Raw genomic sequence first — 6,496 nt, 5'->3', positions numbered from 1 at the left:
GTGACCACCAATAAGATAAACTGTCCATTGAGGAAGAATGTTGTCTTATATCATCAATTTATTATTATTTTGCCATTATATGCTTTGAATAATAAAAATACTCCCGTGGCGTCCTGAGCGAAACATGTGATTTCAGCGTGGCATTCAAAGTGTTAATGGAATTGCATTTATTGAAACATATCGGAGAATAGAACAGTTCTGATAACTTGATATGGCAGTGATAATAAAACATGAAGATAGTGAAGGTGTTGCTTTTGATTATTGGTTTGCCATTAATTCGTATTAAGGACGGCACGTTAAACTCTCGAAACTTGAGTAAATGATAATTTGCGTAAATTACTTGCGAGAATGTTGTGGCGATACAAACTTGCTCTTGTTTGACTAATAACGATCGAACTGAGTTCGTATTTACACTTTGGACTTGTTTTAATTGGTACGACTTCATCAATCCATTGCAATTGTTTTTATTGGGAAAAAATAAAAATTTAGTTTCTTATAAAGCCGAGAACACAGCTATTGTTAGTATTGGATTACTTTTAATGTTAGTATTGGTGATTTTCATATTAACAAATAATTCGATTTTCTGAAAAAAAGCTTTTTAAGATTTTAGTTTCTCATAAACCTGAAAAGCGACTATTGTTAGTATTGGATTAATTTTAGTGTTAGTATCGATGACTTTGACCTCAAGGAATTTCGATTTTCTGCGAATATGTTTTTTTAAGATTTAGTTTCTGATAAACTAGGCTGCTTAAAAAGGGGAAGGAAAAGTAAGCGTTTCAAGTTTCAGAAATTCGAGAGCTTACAAGATTTTGAATTCAAGTTTCGTGATTCTAATCAAGTGAAGACTTCCTATAGACAACCCCACAAGTGTCAAACACTAAACTTTGCATTAGAGAGAAAATAGCATCTCTGATTTAAAATTATTTCCAAAATTTCTTCCGATTTATTAATGATAAGATCATATAATTATAATTATAAAATAAATTATAAAATAAATGTTAATTATAAGATAAGTTTATAAGATTAATCGATTGATTAATTACAAGATCTTAAACGTACAATAGTCCGAATGCATCGGAAAATTTTCTACTTTTTGCGCTAATTTAGATTCATCAGAGAAATTGCATTCGTTGAAAAGCCTGTACATGGTTTTTAGTCGTAGAGAAAACTAAACTAGAGAATGTACCACTCGTTTAAATGTGCAGGCACTGTAAGTACCAATCCTGCTTATCCTCAAATAGCTTGTATAAAAACAAAAAATACATTTTCTAGAGTTCAAGATGTTTATTTTTACTACAAAAGCGTGTTTATAGTGTTTCGAGCAATAATTGTTACAAAATTGATGATATTTAGCGTGTATGCGTTTAACTCACAGTTTTACGCAAAGGCGATTTTGGACATGTTGTCTCCTTTAAACACATACGTAATTATTTACAAATCGGAAATTTGTGTTTCCATTGGCACATAGGACATTATATCATAAAAAAAACCAATATTTTTTAATCCTCGTGTCTACAGTGTTGTCTGTAAAAAATCTTTAACTCACGTTGAAGGTAATATTCAGATACTTACTGTTAGTAGAAATCCACCGTACCGTCCATATACTTACGAACGAAGTGTATATGAGAGTATTTTTAAAACTGATTATCAACTTGTTCGCATAAATTGAATTTTACTGTACGTTACTGAACGTTTTAGCCTAATTCGATCCATACTGAGGCAACGATTACGTCACTGCGGCGATTGGGACGGTGTCAGCGGCAGATGGCAAACTCGTAATTAAATGTCCACCTGAAGTGTACCCCGTCGCCAAGCGGTCGATCGATTCCCATGTTGCATGCGTCTCCACGACTATGTGTACACGAGGTGCATCCAAACCACATGCGATTATGCACGTGCAACGCGCGTGTTGCGTGCTACGTGCGTAGTTCCGGTTTCGCGTTGTTTTTGCTTTCCACTTTTCCTTTTAATTAATTCTGATTAATCAAAATATTTCTATAATTAGTCACACGATGTACGTTGTTAAACCATATCTTTCTTAAGCCAAAGATGGAAATTATTTGGCGCCCGTTTGTTCGATGTGCGAGTTAGAGGAGGAATAATTTCGTTATGGATGCTTAACTTTATGTGAAATTATGTGAAATTAATTCTCTCCGATGTTCGAAAGAACGAAATGCTGAATTCCTTTATGAAAAAAATTCTGTATGCGAAAAATATCTATTCGAATGTTAAATCTTCGATGTTTAATGGCATTAGAAAAATCGCGAGTAGAAGTCGATGATGAAATTCTATAAATTAATAGTTGTTTCTTTGATGAATCCAGATTCCATCGTATAACAATTTGGGTAAATTTATTAAATATTAATCCATTTATTAAAATGGATTGGAATGTTTTTTCTTTTTAAATAGTATTCACACGTATATTCGCTTTTTTTTCTTTTCGAAGTACTTAATGGTACAGACCTATTTAACTTATTAACAAATACGATTAAATGCTAATATCTGCGCGTTTTATGTTATTTTTATTAGTTACTTAAAACACTGTTCTTGTCAGCCAAATATGGGTAGATTTTAAAAGGGAAGAGGCTGAAGCGTGAAAACGTTTATTTTAATTATACATGCGTAATTATGAAGAGGATGAGGGTTTTGGAAATCTGCCTTTGTGTCGTAAAATGTTCGAACTATTATTCTTGGTTAAACACGTGCTGTTTTGACTCTACAAAATGTTTGTTACGTTTCGGTATTTACGCATTTCAATGAATTCTACGCGCAAGATCTGGAAGGAGTTATACATTTAGAAATTTTAAGATAATACGTACATGTGATTTATAAATAATAGGAAAAATTGATACAATACAATTAGAACATATAGACATATAATTAGTACATTACATATAGTATGAATTATATATGATACATAATATTATTAAATAATATAAAATATTATGAAAAAATTACAGTTTAATAAAAAGTATCAGTTATGCTAATTATATACTGTGTCAAATTTGTCTTCTAATATGCGTCGTTACTATAATGGTTAATAATTTTAATTATTTCCTACTTAATTTTACAAGGGTGCTTGACGTGTATGTTAACCGTTGAATGTAATTCACGTTTCGCGAAAGTCGCGCTGCATCCTTTTTTGGTACAAGGTTCTCCAGACTGCAGGTCAAGTAAAATAATTCAAAGTTGTATGTCGCCGTGTAGACTGTGTCGTTGTGAATAAAGACGTACTGGTAGCATATTTAAGCAGAACGAATGCGATGTTTAAATTGAAAGCTGCGCCTAGAAAATTGCGAGATAACAATGGAAACCGTCTTTTGACAAATTTTTATTAACATCGTTATACTTTTCCAGACTTGATTTATTCATAAATAGAGGGTCGCTGACTCGAGCGAAAGAAAAATAGGTACACTTGTGTTTAAGTAAAGAAGAACGCTAAATACTGGAATTTCAAACGACGGCGAGAATATTCTTCCACTTTATTTTTTCAACATTAAGAAAACCATGAGATATAAGTTCGTTTCTCGTAAAAGTAGTCAAATTAAAAATCGATTAGATGCAAATTTTTAATGCTAATGTTATCCCATTGATGAAGCTGCATAAATTTTGTAATACGAATTGAAAGAATATGCTATGAGGCTTACAGAAATACTTGGAAAAATGCTGTTGACAGTTTGTTTAGCAGCTAGCCCTAGCGTATTAATTGTTAAAATTCAGCGCGTATTCCACAACTTATGGTTACTATGCGATCATATATCTACTACGCTAAACCCGACAATACATTTCTTTGCTATTAAATACTACTACTAATAACTGCTTTACTTACTACTAAGAATCGTAGCATACTTGTCTGTGTATGTTGAGCATTCATTATGTTTAATGGATCAATGACACGAACGAGATTAACCTGCATTGCTTGTTTTAGAAAGATAATGAGATCAAAGGAGAAAGGAAATTTCCCTGATGTGGATGACGTTGCATCCTCGTGGATTGATGCATTTCGCTTTTCGCAACCTGCACTATTCTTGCCACATACGTATACATATATAATCTAATAATAAAACTATACTGTGTCTGACTGTAAACCACACAGACCTTTCCATGATACTATTATTAAATTTAATAGCAAATGAGTCAACCAGTATGAAGTTCGCTATAAAATCGACTAAAAGTAATTTGATGAACGACGAAGAGCTTGAAAGTTTCTTATGTTTCTTCGTAGCAAATACAGTAAGTTTCGCAATTATTTTACTTTATCAATAATTTGTATACATCTCTATATACTGTTAAAGTAATAATATAATCTTTTATTAAATACAAAATTTATATATAACAGAATAAACATTTTATATGTGACAGAATAATTTGAATTATTAACGCACACCGCTCTATTCTCTTATACATCTCAAACAGGAATGAATTTGTTTTATCGTACATTCATTCATTCGACACATACGTGATACGCTTGTCCCATGGCGTTTTTCATTTGTCTTCTTCTTTTTCATTCCTCGCTCGTACAATGCAGATATGCATATATTTATTTTATAACATATACATACATCATAAATATACAGCGTCAATAAATTATACTGAAAGTGAAGGATGCAGTTTATTGAAATAAAACTTGGTTTTTGTGTAAGGTATAGTAACCAGGCATGCGAACAACTCTGAAATTTTAGGATAGTAATCTTCTTCCAGAAAGTATTAAATTTTAAGCCGTTAATAGACCGCAGCTGTAACGAATTGCCACGTTTAAACTAATATGCTCTTCACGATTTTATCATTAAAAGAGGATTCGAAGCATCGAGTCAGTAGAATGTCAGTTTATATCTTAAAACAAGTATAAAATACGGTAAAAAGTTTCAAGCTTTCACCGAAGCGTTAGTCAAGCGAATGTTAGTTGGATGTTACTTTCTTTTGCATTTGTAAATATCGCTGAGCATCAACGCCGAGCGTTGTAAAAGCATCGATCACGGAGGAAGTAAATAGAATTCGGTGAACGCGAAACGATTCCAGGTGGATGTGTTTAATAAGAGCGTGTACAGTAATAAGAGCCATTTGGAGCGGATGAAATGTCGTGGAATTGATATTCTAGCGTATCGATATCGCATTAGCGGCATCTAAACGAAAGAAGATATCTTCTCTATAGCGCTCGTGTTATTAAATTAAAGATTTATAATTGAAGATTGTGATCGTTTACGCATTTGTAGAGAATTTCTGATAGAAATCGCAATAATTATGTACATTTTTTAGATATTTTTGTATTAATATTAATGATACCACATAATACTGTAATGCACGTTTGATTGTATAATTACTGCAATATTAACTGCATAAAATAATAATAAAATACTATAAACAACAATGATAATAAAAAGCTATTTTTATACCGATATCAATCGTAAATAAAATATAATGATAGTTAGACGTAGGAAAATGTACTTCCTGAAACGGAGGTATAATTTTTATCGAGTATTAAACTTTGAACGAAAAAGTTTCTTAACGAAATTGTTTCAGAATCGACACTAAAAATATCAGCAACAATTTCATGAAAAATAGTGAGATTCATTTTTCATTCATTAAGCGGGAGATTACGTTTTGTTAAATATGCCAAATTACACGAAACAACTAATTTGATACAGAACCGTATTCATTACCAAAATCAATTATTATATTCTCATCGTATTCTACGCTATTGTTTTAAAGTGAAAAAACTTCTAAGATGCGCATTATTATGTGTAATTTGTTCGTGTGTGCCTTATTTGGAAAAAGTGTCACAAAAGAGCTGCTGAAGATATTATGTAAATCAGCATCTGTAGGAAATATTACGTAAGTATTAGGACGGTACGCTGCTTTGTGGAAATTTGAGGCTGGTCATTTTTCATTGGAAAGAAGCCGAGAGAAAAAGCCGGGAAACGCCATCAAACGTAATGTTTGTAAAAATATTACCAGAAATAATGACGGACAAAGTGTGTCACACGGTTCGAGTGAGAAAAGCAAGGAAGATGAACGAATAAATTCCGCATGAGTTAAACGATATGCAAAAGCTTGGACGAATAGATAAAGCTATCAAAGTGGTAAAGAAATGAACAGCAACATATAGATTTTTAAATCTTGTGACAACGAGCCGATCATATGCATAATCGAAAATATCAACAAAGGAGAGTATAATATGAATAATAGAGAAGAAGCTTACGATGACTCTATTTTGATGGCGATTCGCGGGATTTCTTTAGTTCTATTTCTCACTATTTCAGGTTACTCGAAGCCGAAACGAGGAAACAGCTAAAGGAAGATGAAAATGTAAACAAATAAAACGAAATGAAGATATAAACAACTAAATGGAACGAGTGCAGAATTAATAGAAAAGCAGAAGTAGAAAATGGAAGTGAATCCTGCTGCACTACAACGCAATAGCATGTGTGTTGAAAATGACTGTACAAAAAGTCGAAGCATTATAACGTGAAACCTTGCAACATCGTTCCTATTCTTG

The sequence above is a fragment of the Bombus impatiens genome, unplaced genomic scaffold (genome assembly GCF_000188095.3).
Source record: "Bombus impatiens unplaced genomic scaffold, BIMP_2.2 scf_0013, whole genome shotgun sequence".
In the NCBI taxonomy this organism is placed as follows: Eukaryota; Metazoa; Arthropoda; class Insecta; order Hymenoptera; family Apidae; genus Bombus; species Bombus impatiens.
The sequence above is the reverse complement of the archived record's forward strand: the minus strand, read 5'-3'. Positions refer to the sequence as shown.